Below are 23201 nucleotides of genomic sequence, written 5' to 3'. Positions count from 1 at the left end.
GTTGATTTATTATCTAGGTGATTTTTGTTTTAAGTCAGTGGATCGTTCCTTAATTGTCTCAAGCATTTTAGGTTATTCCTTGTTAATGTTGGTTGAATTATTTCATTTTGGTTGTATTACACCACCATTATACCAAGTTATGTGTAATGCTTTAAATGCTAACAAGAATCCAAATTAAAGTTATAATGAATGGACAGACATAGCGTATTGAATGTTTATATCTTTACCATTATAGTAAACCTTAACATTATCAGTGAATTAGAGTTAAGACGATAACAGTTAAGGACAATAAACACAGCTGTTGAATTTTAGTCCAGTAAAATAAAAATCAGCCATATTATTTTACACAGATATTACAGTCAGTTGAAGACTGGTATTATTATTGCAACACTGAGTTGAAGGAAAACAATACCATAAATCTTCATTGAAGTGAAAGAATAAATTGTGTATGAATGAATTGTCTCGAGATTGTGTAAGAATGCTGAAAACAAACAAAGAAAACAAATCTTAAAAGTGCAACTTCTTTTGGAAAATGGCCCCTATACAGGGAACTTTTTTGTTCAACATATTCATGAATTATGGAATTATACCAAGTGGACAGCCAACTCACAGTTTTCAACACATACAGTAGTGTGACACAAAAAGTATTTATTGTGATATATGCTTTGACACAGTAAAGTCATGATACCATATGAACAAGATCACTTAAATAGTGCTGATTACAGACAATTTCTGTCATTCACTGTGGAATCAGTTATGTTGCCTTTAAGATAACACAGGTCAGAGGCCCAGCCTACATCTCGCTGCAACACCAATATTTCTTGGAAAAGGGCAGGATCTCCAAGGACATTCTGTTTGGTGGAGTTGCCACCAGTACCAGGGCATTTGAAGGACATGAAAGCCATGGACAGCAATGCAATCTGCTGAGAGAAGCATGTGAGTAAACATGCTTGCTGGAGACAGGTGATGTGTAAATGAGTCAAATTCAAGGACACATTCAGAAGAATACTATTTGGATTAATAAAAAAAAGACAGCAACAGCAGCCATTATTCCTGTGTGGGACTACACGGCTGTTCTAAGCAGTGTATGTCTGTGTGGGACTACACGGCTGTTCTAAGCAGTGTATGTCAGTGTATTCTATGTCTACCGAGACTGACAGGTGCGTCTTAGCAATGTGTACTGTATATCTTTCATACCAATTGAACTGAACACCTTACCATTTTTGTTTGAGTGATGAAAATGCATGTTAGAAGATATTTACATATTTAGTTAGCACTGTCCACTTGGTATGCAGTTCTGTAAACAGGGTCTAATACACATGATTACACAATTTAGTATTACACAATTCTAAATTGCATTGTTAAAGTATTTTAAATATGCATCAGTTATCATTTAATTTACAAATGTGTTACAATATATTGGCAGACTTTAGATAATTATTTTGTTTATGTAAAAATGCTATGTTTTGACATGAAGAATTCTGAGAAGAAAGTTTGTTTTTGTTTCTAAGTTTTAGATTGGGTGAGGACAATTCAGTTGGCTGCTTAAATCAACCCAGGACAATTTTCAGCCATTAGTCCTATACAGCTACTTGAAATAAGACATATTTAATTGTTTAAGTTTTAATTTTTTATGCCTGTGTGATGTGTTGTTTGTTTTTGATTTGGGCCTGATTTTGTATTAGACTGTTCTTTTGTGTGGGACTGATTTGTTTTAGCTTCAACTGTACTAAAAGCATTTTGTTATCACACCAAGGACTGTAATTTAGATGGTGTGTAACTTGTTTCTTTACTTGTTGATACATTGAATGAACAATTTTTATTTTATTTTATTTATATATTATTATGTTTTGTTTTGTTATGTTATTGTCAATTATTGTGAAGTATGTTTTGGCATGGATAATGAAAAAGAAGGAAGAGTTATTGATATTATATCAGAAGAGTTACTGATGCTCTATGAATTTCATTTCATAATGGGATATATGGAATCTGTTCACTAACATATTGCTAAATTTCACTGCTGGATCTGTACAATTAACCACCACAAAACAATGGACTGAATATGGAGTGCACTTTGTAAGACAAAACTGAACCAACCACTACAGAGGTTTGGAGTTGGAAATGCTGTCATGAGATCTTCTGACATATTGACATTATGTGAGTACCCATTATATTTAGCTGTAAATTTTTTCAAAGACAGGCATCCTAATTCTGATTCATGCACTTTTGACAGGATATAAACTTTAAGAAAAATACATGTTGCTTTATTTCACCTATGTAACAATAGCATGTAGACTTTTATTGTAAATGTACATCTGCTCTCAAATGACAATACAGAAAATGTTGGCCAAGGCCCAGCAACGCAGCCTTCCAAGTGACCTGCACCAGACACAGGGCCTGTTGAGGATCACAGACATCCGCCAGCAATGCAGCCTTCGGAGTGACCTGCACCAGACACAGGGCCTGTTGAGGATCACATACATCTGCCAGTCTCACAGCGTTCTGAGCGAGATGCACCAGTCCTGCTGCGGATCACGGACATCCGCCAGCAACGCAGCCTTCCCAATGAACTGCACCAGTCACAGAGCTTGCTGCGGATGACGGACATCTGCCAGCCATGCAGCCTTCTGAGTGACCTGCACCAGACACAGGGCCTGCTGAGGATCACGGACATCCGTCTGCAACGTAGCCTTCCCAATGAACTGCACCAGACACAGAGCTTGCTGAGGATCACGGACATCCGTCAGCAACGTAGCCTTCCCAATGAACTGCACCAGTCACAGAGCTTGCTGCGGATGACGGACATCTGCCAGCCATGCAGCCTTCTGAGTGACCTGCACCAGACTCAGGGCCTGCTGAGGATCACGGACATCCTCCAGGAATGCAGCCTTGCGAGGGACCTGCACCAGTCCTGCTGCGGATCACGGACATCCGCCAGCAACGCAGCCTTCCGAGTGACCTGCACCAGTCCTGCTGCGGATCACGGACATCCGCCAGCAACGCAGCCTTCTGAGTGACCTGCACCAGACACAGGGCCTGCTGTGGATCACGGACATCCGCCAGACCCACAGCCTTCCGAGTGACCTGTACCAGTCCTGCTGTAGATCATGGACATCCGCCAGCAATGCAGCCTTTGGAGTGACCTGCACCAGACACAGGGCCTGTTGAGGATCACATACATCTGCCAGTCTCACAGCGTTCTGAGCGAGATGCACCAGTCCTGCTGCGGATCACGGACATCCGCCAGCAACGCAGCCTTCCCAATGAACTGCACCAGTCACAGAGCTTGCTGCGGATGACGGACGTCTGCCAGCCATGCAGCCTTCTGAGTGACCTGCACCATACACAGGGCCTGCTGAGGATCATGGACATCCGTCAGCAACGTAGCCTTCCCAATGAACTGCACCAGACACAGAGCTTGCTGCGGATGACGGACATCTGCCAGCCATGCAGCCTTCTGAGTGACCTGCACCAGACACAGGGCCTGCTGAGGATCACGGACATCCGTCTGCAACGTAGCCTTCCCAATGAACTGCACCAGACACAGGGCCTGCTGAGGATCACGGACATCCTCCAGGAATGCAGCCTTGCGAGGGACCTGCACCAATCACAGGGTCTGCTGAGGATCACATACATCCACCAACAACGCACCCTTTTAAGATCTTATCAGGTTAGGTGATTATCCGTGCTTTTCTTGTTCCAAAAGATGCAATCTAAATGTTTGTGCATATTTTAGTAGGATGTACATTTTATACACTGTTAATGAATAAACATTTTGCTTTCTTACATCTGTAGAACAAAAGAATGTATACTTTTATTGTAAATTTACATCTGCTCTAAAATTACCTTACAGATAATGTTTGCCCAGTTTCAAAGAATACACCTGCTGAGATGCTTCAGAACTGTGGTGTGGCCACTGCCACAGGCATGCACAGAACTGGTCCATACGTCTGTTCCATAAGACACACCAATGGTGAGGACTGCCGAGGTTCATGGACATTCACAAGCCACACAGCCTATCAAACTACCTGTAGCAGACAGAGAGCCTGCTGAGACTCATCCTCCTTTTCCATTGGTGGTTGTGGTGGTGCAGACGGACTTGTACTTGTCAGAGTGCTTGTTGAGGTTCATGGACCCTCACCAGCCTTGGGACCTGCTGAGGCTCATGCAGCTGATCTTGGCAATCTACAACAGCACTACAGGACAGCATTACAAAGGGCAATGAGCTGTAGATGTGCCAATCTACTGACTAAGGGATGACAAGCCCAGTTAAGAAGATTGTCTTTGTGCTGTAGATTATTATAGGACCATTTAGTAATACATAAGAAATAGAAGTAATTGGGGCTGTAATGACTTCATGTTTTTTATTTTTTACCATCTTGGACATCTTTGCTTTTTGTTCTATCATTGTTTTATGTGGATGTTTCTATTTCTTACATTACATTTGATACAATAATTCTAAATAAATGTCATACTATCAAGGAGGATAGTTTTTAAGGTATTTGTTTTGCAACATCATGCAATTTCTACCTCTTCAATTGGAACACTTATTGTTTATGTTTTGATAACAAACCAGAATAATTCAGAAAATATGTTAAGATGATTATATTAACTAAGCATAGAAAAGATGTGATGATGTGAATCACATGTCAAAAAGGACACATGTTTAAAGAAGGTTTTGTCTACCACAGAGTTGTAGCAGATTGTCAATGACTGCAGTAATGACTTTTAGTCCATAAATAGCCTGAAAGTTAACAGACTAACCACACTCAAGGATTAACTAACCTTAATGTTAGATTGTAAGATTGTAAAATCTATGTACAATTTAATTACATATCACTAGCTATGCTATAATGAAATTATGATAAATAAAGTACAATTTGTTTGCCTTATCTTTCTTTACTGAAAAAAGATTACTCAGTGAATTTTTAAATGAATGAACCTAAATATTTTAAGTTTTACATCCTTATACATAAACTGTTATCAAACTAAATTGCATGACATCAAACGTTGGCACATGTCAACGACAGGACCTTTTTCAATAGCCAGTAAGGGTGAAATGCAAACACATGAAGACTTATAAGCCAAATGCAGTTTTGTTAATTGCAGTGCCATATATATATATATAGGTCAAAGGTCACCAAATTTCTTGAGCTTTCGGCCTTTGGTTTTGATACATGAAAGGGTTGCTGTTTTCACTTTTTTGAACAAAATCCAAGATGGTTGTAAGATCAGTTATGTTGAGGTCACAAGTTGGTATGTGTTGGCCTTAGGAACTCCAAGAATATTAAGTTGTAATTCCAAACACATCAATAGTTACAAAACAAAATGCATTTTTGCTAATTGCAGGTCAAAGATCACCAAATGTCTTGAGCCTTCTCCTAATTAGTTTGTTAGTCCATGTACAAAGTTTGGTTTTGATACCTGAAACGGTTGCTAAGATATGAGCTCACTGCCTGTTTGGCGGTGACACCACTAGTACGTTTTAATTCCAAACACATCAACAGCTACAGGCCAAAATGCATTTTTGCTGATTGCAGCACCACCTAGAGGTCAAAGGTCACCAAATTTTTTGAGTGTCCTCCTGATGGGGTCATAAGTCCATGTACTAAGTCTGGTTTTGATACATGCAAGGGTTGCTGAGATATGAGATCACTTCCTGTTTGGCAGCTTCGCCACAAATTTGGATTGTCTATTACAGCCGAACGCCTCTGTCAATTGTTTCAGAAAGCAATGCATTGATAAGGCATGGTCTGAAGATGGTCTTTACCAATTTTGGTGAGGATCAGCTGAAATTTGTGACCTGCGAAAACTTTTTTGTGTTTTTGATTAAATTCAATATGGCAGCCGAATCAATTACGATGACATCACAAGTTGGCCTGGGTCGGCCTAAGGAACTCCAACAGTATTACCAGACACCACTAGTGCATTTTAATTCTAAGCACAACAGCAGCTACAGGCCAAAATGCATGTTTCTTAATTGCAGCGCCCCCTAGAGGTCAAAGGTCACCACATTATTTGAGCGTCCTCCTGATGGGGTCATAAGTCCATGTACTAAGTCTGGTTTTGATACATGCAAGGGTTGCTGAGATATGAGCTCACTTCCTGTTTGGCGGCTTCGCCGCAAATTTCGATTGGCTGTTACAGCCAAACGCTTCTGTCAATTGTTCCAGAAAGCAATGCACTGATAAGGCATGGTCTGAAAATGGTCTCTGCCAATTTTGGTGAGGATCAGCTGAAATTTGTGACCTGCGAAAACTTGTACGTGTTTTTGATTTAATCCAATATGGCGGCCGAATCAATAACGATGATATCACAAGTTGGCTTGGGTCGGCCTAAGGACCTCCAACAGTATTACCCGACACCACTAGTGCGTTTTAATTCTAAGCACAACAGCAGCTACAGGCCAAAAGGCATGTTTCTAAATTACAGCGCCCCCTAGAGGTTAAAGGTCACCAGATTTCTTGAGCGTCCCCCTGATTGGGTCCTGAGTCCATGTACAAAGTTTGGTTATGATAGATCAATGGGTTGCTGAGATATGAGCTCACTTCCTGTTTGGTGGCTTCGCCGCAAATTTTGATTGGCTGTTACGGGCGAACGGTTTTAGTTCCGAAGACGAAAAGGAGTATCTTTTGTGAGGCTTGGTCTGAAGATCATGTGTGTCAAGTTTGGTGTCGATTGGACAAAATTTGTGACCTGTGAAAACTTTTTAGTGTTTTTGATTAAATCCAAAATGGCGGAAAAACCATCATGGCGGAAATTGACGTCATAGAGTGCGTTGAACTCGGCTTGGTCCAAGGATTCCAACGATACCTCATTTTTGACAATCGGCCATACGGGTCAAAAGTTACGTATGTGAACGTATGTCCAACTTTGGCCTGTTGGTGGCGCTAGAGTGCTTGAGGTGCCATCATGAAACTTAGTGACATTAATCATGGGACTGTCCCTAATCAGTGTGCCAAATTTCACAACTTTTCACCAGACGGTTCTATGGGCTGCCATTGACTTCAATGACGGAAGCGTAATAATAATAAGAAAACATAGAAACACAATGGGTGCCTTCGCAGCTTCGCTGCTTGGCCCCCAAATATAGCTGCAAGCAGCAATGAGGGGGCCAAGCAGTATAGGCCAGAGTAGCCATGGCGACAAGATAGAACTCAGCAGACACCCGCGATCAACCCTTTCAACAACTGTCACATCAAAACATAACTGACTTTGTAGAGCTGAAACAGGGCTGAGTATTGCTTCCACCTTCGCCAGCCAGCCCCCGCCCCACCTAATCACCCGTGCCTGTTCCACCCGTCCCGCCCCACCCTGCCGTTGCATGCACGCATTAGAATGAACTGAATGGAACATGTCATCAGTTTCACATAAAAAAATAAAAGATCGATAAAACACATTAGCAACTACAGATCGATCAAAATGCAATATTGCTAATTATAGAGCCCCCTACAGGTCAAAGGTCACCAAATATTTTGAGCTTACTCTTAATGGGGTCATGAATCTATATACTAAGTATGGTTATGATACATGACAGGGTTGCTGAGATATGAGCTCACTTCCTGTTTGGCGGCTTCGCCACCAATTTCGATTGGCTGTTACGGGCGAATGCTTTTGTCAATTGTTCCAGAAAGCAATATATTGATAGGATATGGTCTGAAGATGGTCTCTGCCAATTTTGGTGAGGATCCGCTAAAATTTGTGACCTGCGAGAACTTGTACGTGTTTTTGATTAAATCCAATATGGCGGCCGAATCAATTATGATGACATCACAAGTTGGCTTGGGTCGGCCTAAGGACCTCCAACAGTATTACCAGACACCACTAGTACGTTTTAATTCCAAACACATCAACAGCTACAGGCCAAAATGCATTTTTTCTGATTGCAGCGCCACCTAGAGGTCAAAGGTCACCACATTTTTTGAGCGTCCCCCTGATGGGGTCCTGAGTCCATGTACTAAGTTTGGTTATGATAGATCAATGGGTTGCTGAGATATGAGCTCACTTCCTGTTTGGCGGCTTCGCCGCATATTTCGATTGGCTGTTACGGGCGAACGGTTTGATTTCCGAAGACGAAAAGGAGTATCTTTTGTGAGGCTTGGTCTGAAGATCATTTGTCTCAAGTTTGGTGATGATCGGACAAAATTTGTGACCTGTGAAGAATTAGTTTCACTTTCACTAAAATCCAAAATGGCGGAAAATCCATCATGGCGGAAAATGACGTCATAGGGTGCGTTGAACTCGGCTTGGTCCAAGGATTCCAACGATACCTCATTTTTGGCAATCGGGCCTACGCGTCAAAAGTTACGTACGTGAACGCACGTCCAAATTTGGCCTGTTGGTGGCGCTACAGCGCTCGAGGTGCCGGCATGAAACTTGGTGAAATTAATCATTGGACTTTCCCCAATCAGTGTGCCAAATTTCACAACTTTTGACCAGTCGGTTCTATGGGCTGCCATAGACTCCAATGGCAGAGGAAAGATGTTAAATAATAATAATAATAATAAGAAATCATAGAAACACAATGGGTGCCTTCGCAGCTTCGCTGCTTGGCCCCCAATAAGAACAAATAGAAACACAATGGGTGCCTTCGCAGCTTCGCTGCTTGGCCCCCAAATATAGCTGCAAGCAGCAATGAGGGGGCCAAGCAGATTAGGCCGGAGTATCCACGGTGACAAGATAGAACTCAGCAGACACCCAGCAGACACCCAGCAGACACCCGGGATGAACAGGGCTGAAACAGGGCTGAGTATTGCCACCGCCTCCACCAGCCAGCCCCCCCCACCTAATCACCCCAGCCCGTCCCACCCCGTCCTGCCCTGCCCTGCCCCTGCACGCACGCATTAGAATTAACTGGATGGAACATGTTGTCATCAGTTTCACATCAAAAAATAAAAGATTGATAAAACACATCAACAACTACACATCAAAATGCAATATTGCTAATTGCAGCACCCCCTACAGGTCAAAGGTCACCACATTTTTTGAGCGTCCTCCTAATGGGGTCATGAATATATGTAGTAAGTTTGGTTATGATACATGATAGGGTTGCTGAGATATGAGCTCACTTCCTGTTTGGCGGCTTCGCCACCAATGTCGATTGGCTGGTAGGGGCGAATGCTTTTGTCAATTGTTCCAGAGAGCAATATATTGATAGGGTATGTTATGAAGATGGTCTGTGCCAATGTTGATGACGATCAGATGAAATTTGCGACCTGTGGAAACTTTTTGATGTTTTTGATTAAATCTAACATGGTGGCCAAATCAATTACGATAACATCACAAGTTGACCTGGGTCGGCCTAAGGACTTCCAACAGTATTACCAGACACCACTAGTACATTTTAATTCCAAACACAACAGCAGCTACAGGCCAAAAGGCATGTTTCTTAATTACAGCGCCCCCTAGAGGTCAAAGGTGACCAGATTTCTTGAGCGTCCCCCTGATTGGGTCCTGAGTCCATATACTAAGTTTGGTTATGATAGATTAAGGGGTTGCTGAGATATGAGCTCACTTCCTGTTTGGCGGCTTCGCCGCAAAATTCGATTGGCTGTTACGCACGAATGGTTATAGTTCAGAAGACAAAAAGCAATGCATTAATGAGGCATGGTCTGTAGATGATATCTGTCAAGGTTGGTATCAATTGGACAAAATTTGTGACCTGTGAAGACATTTAAGTTTTTTTGATGAAATCCAATATGGCGGAAAATTCATCATAGCGGAAATTGACGTCATAGGGTACGTTGAACTCGGCTTGGTCCAAGGATTCCAATGATACATCATTTTTGACAATCGGCAATATGGGTCAAAAGTTACGTGCGTGAACGCACATCCAACTTTGGCCTGTTGGTGGCGCTAGAGCGCTTGAGGTGCCGGCATGAAACTTGGTGAAATGAATTATTGGATTGTCCCCAATTAGTGTGCAAAATTTTATAACTTTTTACCAGACGGTTCTATGGGCTGCCATTGACTTCCATTGCAAAATAATGCGCATCAGCAACTACTGGCCAAAATGCATTTTTGTCAATTACAGTGCCCCCTAGAGGTCAAATGTCACTAAATTTCTTGAGCGTCCTCCCGATGGGGTCTGAGGTACATGTACTAAGTTTGGTTTTGATACATGAAAGCGTTGCTGAGATATGAAATCACTTCCTGTTTGGCGGCTTCGCCGCAAATTTCGATTGGCTGGTACAGGTCAATGCTTCTGTCAATTGTTCCAGAAAGCAATGCACTTATCAGGCATGGTCTGAAGATGGTCTCTGCCAATTTTGGTGAAGAACAGATGAAATTTGTGACCTGCGAAAACTTGTACGTGTTTTTGATTAAATCCAATATGGCGGCCGAATCAACTACGATGACATCACAAGTTGGCTTGGGTCGGCCTAAGGACCTCCAACAGTATTACCAGACACCACTAGTGTGTTTTAATTCTAAGCACAACAGCAGCTACAGGCCAAAAGGCATGTTTCTAAATTACAGCGCCCCCTAGAGGTCAAAGGTCACCAGATTTCTTGAGCGTCCCCCTGATTGGGTCCTGAGTCCATGCACCAAGTTTGGTTATGATAGATCAATGGGTTGCTGAGATATGAGCTCACTTCCTGTTTGGCGGCTTCGCCGCAAATTTTGATTGGCTGTTACGGGCGAACGGTTTAAGTTCCGAAGACGAAAAGGAGTATCTTTTGTGAGGCTTGGGCTGAAGATCATGTGTGTCAAGTTTGGTGACGATCGGACAAAATTTGTGACCTGTGAAAAATTAGTTTCACTTTCACTAAAATCCAAAATGGCGGAAAATCCATCATGGCGGAAAATGACGTCATAGGGCGCGTTGAACTCGGCTTAGTCCAAGGATTCCAAGGATAGGTCATTTTTCAAAATTGAGCCAACGGGTCAGAAGTTACGTGCGTGAAAGCATGTCCAACTTTGGCCTGTTGGTGGCGCTAGATCACTCGGGGTGCGGACTTGAAACTTGGTGAAATTAATCATGGGGCACTGCCTAATTAGTGTGCCAAATTTCACAACTTTTTACCAGACGGTTCTATGGGCTGCCATAGACTTCAATGGCAGAGGATTTATAATAATAAGAAAACTAAGAAACACAATGGGTGCCTTCGCAGCTTCGCTGCTTGGCCCCCAATAAGAAGAAATCATAGAAACACAATGGGTGCCTTCGCAGCTTCGCTGCTTGGCCCCCAATAAGAACAAAGAGAAACACAATGGGTGCCTTCGCAGCTTCGCTGCTTGGCCCCCAAATATAGCTGCAAGCAGCAATGTGGGGGCCAAGCAGGCAGTTCAGCAGGCCAGATTTGTCATGTAAGTCAATGCCGTTGCATCAGACATATAGCCTTAAGCAGTCACAGCAAGTTCCATGCCATACAACCCTAGATTGGCTGAGTTACAAGGTCAAGTTTCACATCAAAACATAACTGATTTTGTGGAGCTGAACCAGGGCTGAGTGTCGCCACCTCCTCCCCCAGCCAGCCCACCGCCGCAACCGCAACCGCCCCTGCCCATCCCACCCCGCCCCACCCTTGCACGCACGCTTTAGAATGAACTGGATGGAACTTGCTGTCATCAGTTTCACATCAAAAATAAAAGATTGACTGAGATATGATCACACTTGCTGTGATTTAAACATAGAGGTCAAAAATTGACGTCATAGGGTGTGTTGAACTCGGCTTGGCCCAAGGATTTCAATGATACCTCATTTTGCCATTCGGGTCAACAGGTCAAAAGTTACGTCCGTGAACACAAATCCAACTTTGGCCTGTTGGTGGCGCTAGAGCGCTTGAGGTGCCGGCATGAAACTTGGTGAAATGAATTATTGGACTGTCCCCAATTAGTGTGCAAAATTGTATAACTTTTTACCAGACGGTTCTATGGGCTGCCATTGACTTCCATTGCAAAATAATGCGCATCAGCAACTACTGGCCAAAATGTATTTTTGTCAATTACGGAGCCCCCTAGAGGTCAAATGTCACCAAATTTCTTGAGCGTCCTCCCGATGGGGTCGGAGGTACATGTACTAAGTTTGGTTTTGATACATGAAAGCGTTGCTGAGATATGAAATCACTTCCTGTTTGGCGGCTTCGCCGCAAATTTCGATTGGCTGGTACAAACCAATGCTTCTTTCAATTGTTCCAGAAATCAATGCACTCATCAGGCATGGTCTGAAGATGGTCTCTGCCAATTCTGGTCAGGATCCACTGAAGTTTGTGACCTGCAAAAACTTGTATGTGTTTTTGATTAAATCCAATATGGCGGCCGAATCAATTACGATGACATCACAAGTTGGCTTGGGTCGTCCTAAGGAACTCCAACAGTATTATCAGACACCACTAGTGCGTTTTAATTCTAAGCACAACAGCAGCTACAGGCTAAAAGGCATGTTCCTAAATTACAGCGCCCCCTAGAGGTCAAAGGTCACCAGATTTTTTGAGCGTCCCCTTGATTGGGTCCTGAGTCTATGTACTTAGTTTGGTTATGATAGATCAATGGGTTGCTGAGATATGAGCTCACTTCCTGTTTGGCGGCTTCGCCGCAAATTTCGATTGGATATTACGGGTGAACGGTTATAGTTCCGAAGACAAAAAGCAATGCATTAATGAGGCATGGTCTGTCGATGATATCTGTGAAGTTTGGTGTCGATCGGACAAAATTTGTGACCTCTGATACGTTTTAAGTGATTTTGATGAAATCCAAAATGGCGGAAAATCCATCATGGCGGAAAATGACGTCATAGGGTGCGTTGAACTCGGCTTGGTCCAAGGATTCCAACGATACCTCATTTTTGACAATCGGGCATACGGGTCAAAAGTTACGTGCGTGAACGCATGTACAACTTTGGCCTGTTGGTGGCGCTAGAGCGCTCGGGGTGCGGACATGAAACTTGGTGAAATTAATCATGGGCCTCAGCCTAACTAGTGTGCCAAATTTCACAACTTTTCACCAGACGGTTCTATGGGCTGCCATAGACTTCAATGGCAGAGGAAAGATGTGTAATAATAATAATAATAGGAAAAGATAGAAACACAATGGGTGCCTTCGCAGCTTCGCTGCTTGGCCCCCAATAATAGGAAATCATAGAAACACAATGGTTGCCTCGCAGCTTCGCTGCTTGGCCCCCAAATATAACCGCAAGCGGTGATTTACGGGGTCCGAGCAAAACGAACATGATGGCATAGCTTTTTAGTTTTACATATGCTTTGATTGTTTGGGCACAATTGTTCAAAAGAAACGTGATCGGATTTCGGTTATCGGATTTCAGTTACCGGATTTCAGCTATCGGATTGGATCAAATCTTGAAAATGGGTTGTTCAAAGGGAAACAAGGATCCTGAAATTGGATTAGATCACATAATCTATTCTTGGTTTTGATCTGGATAAAACCTTCACTTTGTGTCGTTCAACACTTTTGAGTTGGATTGGAATAAATTTGATGCATAAAATTAGGATTACCCTGTGCTGTAACTATATGTAATTATAGTGTGCTAACCTCCACAACCCAACAGTATTCTAACAATACTTGATTCTACAGGACTATTTATTTGTTGTGGATAAGATGAAGGGTTTGATAATGGAAGGCAGTGTTTCCCACAGAATTGAATTGTATTTGTGGTGGTGGGTTCTGTGTCGGAGTCAATAAGATAAACAGCGTATAATTATACAGTTATACTTGCCTTGCACTACAAGTCCATATTGACAAGTAGCTGTAATGCTGTAATGTTATAGTGTGCTAACCTCCACAACCCAACAGCATTCTATTCTAGTATGCTAACCTCCACAACCCAACAGTATTTTAACAATAATGCTTCAGGTGGGATTTGAACACTCAACATAAGGATGACCAGTACAAGGCATTATCCCACTAAGCCACTGTCAATCCTACATCTTTGCCAGTCACATTCACATGCTGAAAATGTGTATTGGTAAACACACAAGAAAAACTCCAAGTATACATTTGACAATAAAATGATGGGCTTTCCTGAAAGAGAACACCTGAAAACGTTTGGAAATTCTGGGACAATTAGACATTTGTAGAGAAGAACAGTAATGGATGAAATATAAATATGATAGACTTAATGATGAAGGAAAAATAGTAAACAAAGAAGTTCCCCTATATGTCTTCGAGTGTGTCGGCATTCTGATTCTTGGCAACTAATGAGTGTGAATGTTGATTGCCTAATGTCATTCAGGTGCTGTTCAATTGTGTGACTCTTCAATAACCAATAGCATGTGCATCTTGAGCCTAAAGCTCTAGCAGGATTCAAACCCTCAACCTAACAAACACCAGCACTAGGCATTATCCCACTGAGCCACTGACAATCATACACATTCAGCAGTCACATTCAAATGGTGAAAATGTGTGTTGGTAAACACACAAGAAAAACTCCAAGTACACATTTGACAATAAAATGAAGGGCTTTCCTGAAAGAGTACACCTGAAAACTTTTGGATATTCTGGGGCAATTAGACATTTATAGGGAAGAACAGTAATGGATGAAATATAAATATGATAGACTTAATGATGAAGGAAAAATAGTAAACAAAGAAGTTCCCCTATATGTCATAGAGTGTGTCGGCATTCTGATTCTTGGCAACTAATGAGTGTGAATGTTAATTGTCTGATGTCATTCAGGTGCTGTTCAATAGTGTGAATCTTCAATAACCAATAGCATGTGCATCTTGAGCCTAAAGCTCTAGCAGGATTTGAACTCTCAACCTAACAAACACCAGCACTAGGCATTATCCCACTCAGCCACTGACAATCATACACATTGAGCAGTCATATTCAAATGGTGAAAATGTGTGTTGGCAAACACACAACATCAAGAAAATTCCTAGCATACATTTGACAATAGAATTAAGGGCTTTATAAAAAAGAGTACATATCTGAAAATGTGCACTGTTAATGGTATCCACCTAATGATGGTTGTATGGTTGTTATCCAAGAAAAAAAAATTACTCATATAGGAATATAGGTGATATAGGAGAAATGGGCTGAGTGGTCGAACTTTATTGGCCTATATCTCTGAAATGGAACAACGTATCCAAATTCTTTTGATAACTTTTGTGAGGCTTTGTCTAAACATTGTCTGTGAGAATTTTGGTGAAGATTTGATAATTTTTGAAGCCTGTGAAACTTTTTATGATGTTTGGCTTTTCTCTGAAATTGTGGCAAAAGTAAACATTTTTAGAGCATAAGACCAGGGTGAAAAAGATGCATCTGAATGTAGAGATTAATATGATGAAAGAATTTTGAGTCTAGGTGAATCTGGTAAGGAGAAATAAGCGTTTTTGACAAGAGCGCCACCTTTGGGTGCAGTACCCCAAATTTGGGTTATGGGTAGTGGGGGGTACTGGTAACAATACTTGAAAATGTCAAGTTTCTAGGACTTACGGTTTATAGGAATATAGGTGATCTAGGAAAAAAGGCCTAAGTGGTCTAACTTTATTGGCCTATATCTCTGAAATGGAACAAAATATTAAAAATTCTGAGCGATAACTTTTGTGAGGCTTGGTCTAAACATTGTCTGTGAGAATTTTGGTGAAGATTCTATTATTTTTGAAGAGTGTGAAACTTTTTATAATGTTTGGCTTTTCCATGAAATTGTGGAAAAAGTAAACATTTGTAGACCATAAGACCAGGGCCAAAAAGATGCATCTGAGTTTAGAGATTAATATTCTGAAAGAATTTTGAGTCTAGGTGAATCTAGTAAGGAGAAATAAGCATAATTAACTTTTTTTTTCAATAGCGCCACCTTTGGGTGCAGTACCCCAAATTTTAGGTTATGGGTAGAGGGGGGTACTGGTAACCATACCTGAAAATTTCAAGAGTTTTGGAGTTACGGTTTAGGCTGCAGTATGATTTTTACAGAATTTTGGCCAAAAAATGAACGGTACAGAAACAATAGGGTTCCTGCAGCTACGCTGCTCGGACCCCTAATAATAAGAACAAATAGAAACACAATGGGTGCCTTCGCAGCTTCGCTGCTTGGCCCCCAATAAATATAACCGCAAGCGGTGATTTACGGGGTCCGAGCAAAACGAACATGATAGCATAGCTTTTTAGTTTTATATATGCTTTGATTGTTTGGGCACAATTGTTCAAAAGAAACGTGATCGGATTTCGGTTATCGGATTTCAGTTACCGGATTTCAGCTATCGGATTGGATCAAATCTTGAAAATGGGTTGTTCAAAGGGAAGCAAGGATCCTGAAATTGGATTAGATCACATAATCTATTCTTGGTTTTGATCTGGATAAAACCTTCACTTTGTGTCGTTCAAAACTTTTGAGTTGGATTGGAATAAATGTGATGCATAAAATTAGGATTACCCTGTGCTGTAACATTATAGTGTGCTAACCTCCACAACCCAACAGTATTCTAACAATACTTGATTCTACAGGACTATTTATTTGTTGTGGATAAGATGAAGGGTTTGATAATGGAAGGCAGTGTTTCCCACAGAATTGAATTGTATTTGTGGTGGTGGGTTCTGTGTCGGAGTCAATAAGATAAACAGCGTATAATTATACAGTTATACTTGCCTTGCACTACAAGTCCATATTGACAAGTAGCTGTAATGCTGTAATGTTATAGTGTGCTAACCTCCACAACCCAACAGCATTCTATTCTAGTATGCTAACCTCCACAACCCAACAGTATTTTAACACTAATGCTTCAGGTGGGATTTGAACACTCAACATAAGGATGACCAGTACAAGGCATTATCCCACTAAGCCACTGTCAATCCTACATCTTTGCCAGTCACATTCACATGGTGAAAATGTGTATTGGTAAACACACAAGAAAAACTCCAAGTATACATTTGACAATAAAATGAAGGGCTTTCCTGAAAGAGAACACCTGAAAACGTTTGGAAATTCTGGGACAATTAGACATTTGTAGAGAAGAACAGTAATGGATGAAATATAAATATGATAGACTTAATGATGAAGGAAAAATAGTAAACAAAGATGTTCCCCTATATGTCTTCGAGTGTGTCGGCATTCTGATTCTTGGCAACTAATGAGTGTGAATGTTGATTGCCTGATGTCATTCAGGTGCTGTTCAATGGTGTGACTCTTCAATAACCAATAGCATGTGCATCTTGAGCCTAAAGCTCTAGCAGGATTCGAACTCTCAACCTAACAAACACCAGCACTAGGCATTATCCCTCTGAGCCACTAACAATCCGACATAATAGGCAGTCACATTCACATGGTGAAAATGTGTGTTGGTAAACACACAAGAAAAACTCCAAGTATACATTTGACAATAAAATGAAGGGCTTTCCTGAAAGAGTACACCTGAAAACTTTTGGATATTCTGGGGCAATTAGACATTTATAGAGAACAGTAGTAATGGATGAAATATAAATATGATAGACTTAATGATGAAGGAAAAATAGTAAACAAAGAAGTTCCCCTATATGTCAGAGTGTGTCGGCATTCTGATTCTTGGCAACTAATGAGTGTGAATGTTAATTGCCTGATGTCATTCAGGTGCTGTTCAATGGTGTCAATCTTCAATAACCAATAGCATGTGCATCTTGAGCTTCAAGCTCTAGCAGGATTCGAACTCTCAACCTAACAAACACCAGCAGTGTGTAATGAGTGTGAATGTTAATTGCCTGATGTCATTCAGGTGCTGTTCAATGGTGTGACTCAGAAGGCTCAATGGTATGGAGTGATGACACGGAGATGGCAGGTTTCGGTGCAACACAAGTTAACTTTATTTGAGTTTCAATTCATCTGTTCTTTTGTTCTTTACTTGTATGTGTGCTGCATCAAAGAGGAAACAAACAGAAAATGGAGTAATCAGTGAAATGGGGTAAATCAGTACAGATCCCAACTCACAAACAAACCAATTGACATTTGAACAATTAACTGAAATCATATGGCTATATAAGGTACAACTAAACAATACTTGACATCCCAAGTCAACCAACATCACCTAATCATCTCTCACATGGGACTCCAACACACCAAACCAACAAACAAAGACCTTAACTTTACACATGATGGCAGAGCTACTCTACAAACTGATAAACATCACACAAAAGTCATAGTGAGGGTGATTAAAGTGATGACTTACGTTAACTCAAAGACGCACACAGAGCAGGACACACTGGAGTGCTGGGTTGAGATGAACAAAAGAGCGAACTGAGGGCGAGCAAACAATTTATCCTGGTCTGAGCCCCTGCTCCGGAGCTACAGGGTTTCCCAGCGGGTAAACTTTGGAAAGATTTGCAAAGATTTGGAAAAGATTTTTGAAAGACTACAGTCTCAGACCCTCTCACATCTAAAGACAAGTAGTAGAGTTTTAAGTCACAGACTATGATTTTGCAATGACTAGGGATCTTGCAGGGTCACTATTTACAAGACTGCAACATGATTCCTTTAAATTATTAACCATTGTGCAATAGATAAACAGGAACTGAAAATTAACTACTAAACTCAAAGTCGTATTTTCATGTTTCTGCAGCATTGTTTCATGCGTGACATCCTTAACCGATATAGAGTTGTTCTGTCAAGTGGAAGAGCCGACTAAATATGTATAAGAAATGACAAATATTATAAGAATAACAAATAATTATAGGCTACAGCTTATAATTATACAGTAATACTTGCCTTGCACTACAAGTCCATATTGACAAGTAGCTGTAATGTTATAGTGTGTTATCCTCCACAACCCAACAGCATTCTATTGTAGTATGCTAACATCCACAACTCACTAATGCTTCAAGTGGGATTTGAACTCTCAACCTAAGGATCACCAGTACATGGCATTATCCCACTGAGCCACTGTCAATCCCACATGTTGGCCAGTCACATTCACATGGTGAAAATGTGTGTTGGCAAACACACAACATCAAGAAAATTCCTAGCATACATTTGACAATAGAATTAAGGGCTTTATAAAAAAGAGTACATATCTGAAAATGTGCACTGTTAATGGTATCCACCTAATGATGGTTGTATGGTTGTTATCCAAGAAAAAAAAATTACTCATATAGGAATATAGGTGATATAGGAGAAATGGGCTGAGTGGTCGAACTTTATTGGCCTATATCTCTGAAATGGAACAACGTATCCAAATTCTTTTGATAACTTTTGTGAGGCTTTGTCTAAACATTGTCTGTGAGAATTTTGGTGAAGATTTGATAATTTTTGAAGCCTGTGAAACTTTTTATGATGTTTGGCTTTTCTCTGAAATTGTGGCAAAAGTAAACATTTTTAGAGCATAAGACCAGGGTGAAAAAGATGCATCTGAATGTAGAGATTAATATGATGAAAGAATTTTGAGTCTAGGTGAATCTGGTAAGGAGAAATAAGCGTTTTTGACAAGAGCGCCACCTTTGGGTGCAGTACCCCAAATTTGGGTTATGGGTAGTGGGGGTACTGGTAACAATACTTGAAAATGTCAAGTTTCTAGGACTTACGGTTTATAGGAATATAGGTGATCTAGGAAAAAAGGCCTAAGTGGTCTAACTTTATTGGCCTATATCTCTGAAATGGAACAAAATATCAAAATTCTGAGCGATAACTTTTGTGAGGCTTGGTCTAAACATTGTCTGTGAGAATTTTGGTGAAGATTCGATTATTTTTGAAGAGTGTGAAACTTTTTATAATGTTTGGCTTTTCCATGAAATTGTGGAAAAAGTAAACATTTGTAGACCATAAGACCAGGGCCAAAAATATGCATCTGAGTTTAGAGATTAATATTCTGAAAGAATTTTGAGTCTAGGTGAATCTGGTAAGGAGAAATAAGCATAATTAACTTTTTTTTTCAATAGCGCCACCTTTGGGTGCAGTACCCCAAATTTTGGGTTATGGGTAGAGGGGGGTACTGGTAACCATACCTGAAAATTTCAAGAGTTTTGGAGTTACGGTTTAGGCTGCAGTATGACTTTTACAGAATTTTGGCCAAAAAATGAACGGTACAGAAACAATAGGGTTCCTGCAGCTACGCTGCTCGGACCCCTAATAAGAACAAATAGAAACACAATGGGTGCCTTCGCAGCTTCGCTGCTTGGCCCCCAAATATAGCTGCAAGCAGCAATGAGGGGGCCAAGCAGGCAGTTCAGCAGTCCAGAAGTCCAGATTTGCCATGCAACTCAATGCTGTGGCATCAGGCATATAGCATTAAGCAGTCACAACAAGTTCCATGTCAAACAACCCAAGATCGGCTGAGTTACAAGGTCAAGTTTCACATCAAAACATAACTGATTTTGTGTGGCTGAACCAGGGCTGAGTGTCACCGCCCCCTCACCCAGCCAACCCACCGCCGCAATCGCCCCTGCCCGTCCCACCCCGCCCCACCTTTGCACGCACGCATTAGAATTAACTGGATGGAACTCGCTGTCAACAGTTTCACATCAAAAATAAAAGATCGATTGAGATATGATCATGCTTGCTGTGATTTCAATGTCCCAATAGAGGTCAAAGGTCACCAAATTATTTGTGCATCATCAGGATGAACCAGACGGTTCTATGGGCTGCCATTGACTTCCATTGCAAAATAATGCGCAGCAGCAACTACTGGCCAAAATGGATTTTTGTCAATTACGGAGCCCCCTAGAGGTCAAATGTCACCAAATTTCTTGAGCGTCCTCCCGATGGGGTCAGAGGTACATGTACTAAGTTTGGTTTTGATACATGAAAGCGTTGCTGAGATATGAAATCACTTCCTGTTTGGCGGCTTCGCTGCAAATTTCGATTGGCTGGTACAGGCCAATGCTTCTTTCAATTGTTCCAGAAATCAATGCACTCATCAGGCATGGTCTGAAGATGGTCTCTGCCAATTTTGGTCAGGATCCGCTGAAATTTGTGACCTGCGAAAACTTGTATGTGTTTTTGATTAAATCCAATATGGCGGCCGAATCAATTACGATGACATCACAAATCGGCTTGGGTCGGCCTAAGGACCTCCAACAGTAGTACCAGACACCACTAGTGTGTTTTAATTCTAAGCACAACTGCAGTTACAGGCCAAAAGGCATGTTTCTTAATTACAGCGCCCCCTAAAGGTCAAAGGTCACCAGATTTTTTAAATCCCCTACTGATGGGGATATAAGTCCATGTACTAAGTTTGGTTATGACAGATGAAAGGGTTGCTGAGATATGAGCTCACTTCCTGTTTGGCGGCTTCGCCGCATAATTCGTTTGGATGTTACGGGAAAACGGTTTTAGTTCCGAAGATGAAAATTGATAACTTTTGTTTTTGACAAAATCCAAAATGGCGGAAAATCCATCATGGCGGAAAATGACGTCATAGGGTGCGTTGAACTCGGCTTGGTCAAAGGATTCCAACGATACCACATTTTTGACAATCGGGCAAACGGGTCAAAAGTTACGTGCATGAACGCACGTCCAACTTTGGCCTGTTGGTGGCGCTAGAGTGCTAAAGGTGCTGACATGAAACTTGGTGAAATAAAATATTGGAGTGTCCCCAATCAGTGTGCCAAATTTCACAACTTTTTACCAGACGGTTCTATGGGCTGCCATAGACTCCCATGGCGGAAGAAAGATGTTGAATAAATATAGCTGCAAGCAGCAATGTGGGGGCCAAGCAGTTGAGCAGGAGTTGTCATGGCAACCCAATGTTGTTACATTATACACACACCCAATTAACACCCCATCCCACACACACACATGTACACAGATAAACCTCCTCTCCCACACACCCCAATAGCCCCCCACACATACGCATGCCTCAAACAATACCAAATGTATTGTGCGTCCTCAGGTTGTAGTCACGAGTCCACATACCAAGTTTGTTGTCAATACAAGAAAGTGTTGATAATTATAGCGCCCCTAGTGGTCAAAGCTCACTAAATATATTGTGCGTCTTCAGGATGTGTTCCCGAGTCCACGTACCAAGTTTGGTGTCGATACGAGAAAGTGTTGCAAATTATAGCACCCCTAGTGGTCAAAGGTTGTTAGAAGTATTGTGTGTCCTCAGGATGTGGTCCTGAGTCCATGAACTAAGTTTGGTTTTGATACGTGAAAGCATTGCTAAGATATGACCTAATCTTCTGTTACTCTAGCACTGCCCTAGTGGTTGAAGGTCATCAATTTTATTTTGTGTCCTCAGGATACGGTCCCAAGTCCAGTAAGTTTGGTTTTGATACGTGAAAGCATTGCTGAAATATGAGCCCACTTCCTGTGATTATAGTGCCACATAGTGGTCAAAGGTCATCATATTTATTGAGCCTCCTAAATTAGATTGCCTAGTGTCTTCACTTTCACATTAGTGGAGGATGTAAAGGGGGGTCTCTTGATCTTCAGTGATTCCTGTATATGAATGTTTTGTATTACTGTGTTGTATTATTGTCTTTTTTATGCTGATTACTTGTAATCCTATATGTACACAAATACACTAATTAAAAGTTTCAAGAGTGAAGTTTCATTTCAGTATTTCTATGGAATTCACTTAATGATTTAGAGTTGACTTTCTGCTTGATACATTCTGACTGTTGGAGTTGTGTATGTGTCCTTTCAATAAACAACTTTGTTTAAAGGTCCACACTTCTACCTGATCATTTATAGCTGTAGTCGGTAGCCTATACTGTGATGTAGTCTTTTTAGTGGGTATATGTTTAATGATACATGCATACTATATATATATATATATATATATATATATATATATATATATATAACCAAATTACAATACTGTTCTATGTGCATTACTATTGTAATTTGGTTATTTCTAACAATATGGAATAAATGAACAGGCACACGTGAATATTCGCTTTATTCACCTGGTGGCTACAACGAGGCTACAGGGTACACTAATACACTTCAGTCCAGCAGATGGTACTGGTAATATATTTTTTTTGGCAGTTTGCAAATGGAGTGCATTACCATCATCTGCTGGACTGAGGTTTAAATGGCAAGTGTACTCTGTAGCTGGCTGTTGGTGAATAAGGTGAATAGACTACTTTTAAACCCAGATTGTGTGTCATGGCTAACAATGCCCATAAAATCTCAAGGTTTATGGTTGGTCTCATAAGTAAGAGCAACTATTAGGTCTGAGGTGCAGTGCAATGGTGTCATTTGCGATGACATAATTTTGTGTAATCTTTTGCGTAATCCATCTAATATATTGTATTTTTCTTTTTAAACTTCATTCCTTTATAAATTGGGCTGTAATATAAAGGTACATTTTTTAATGTATTTACTCTGACATATGAGG

The sequence above is a fragment of the Alosa pseudoharengus genome, unplaced genomic scaffold (assembly GCF_046254945.1).
Source record: "Alosa pseudoharengus isolate Yale_2024_CS ecotype anadromous, Long Island Sound unplaced genomic scaffold, YU_APseudo_1.1 YU_APseudo_1.1_scf_15, whole genome shotgun sequence".
NCBI lineage: Eukaryota > Metazoa > Chordata > Actinopteri > Clupeiformes > Clupeidae > Alosa > Alosa pseudoharengus.
This window is presented reverse-complemented; position numbering follows the sequence as displayed.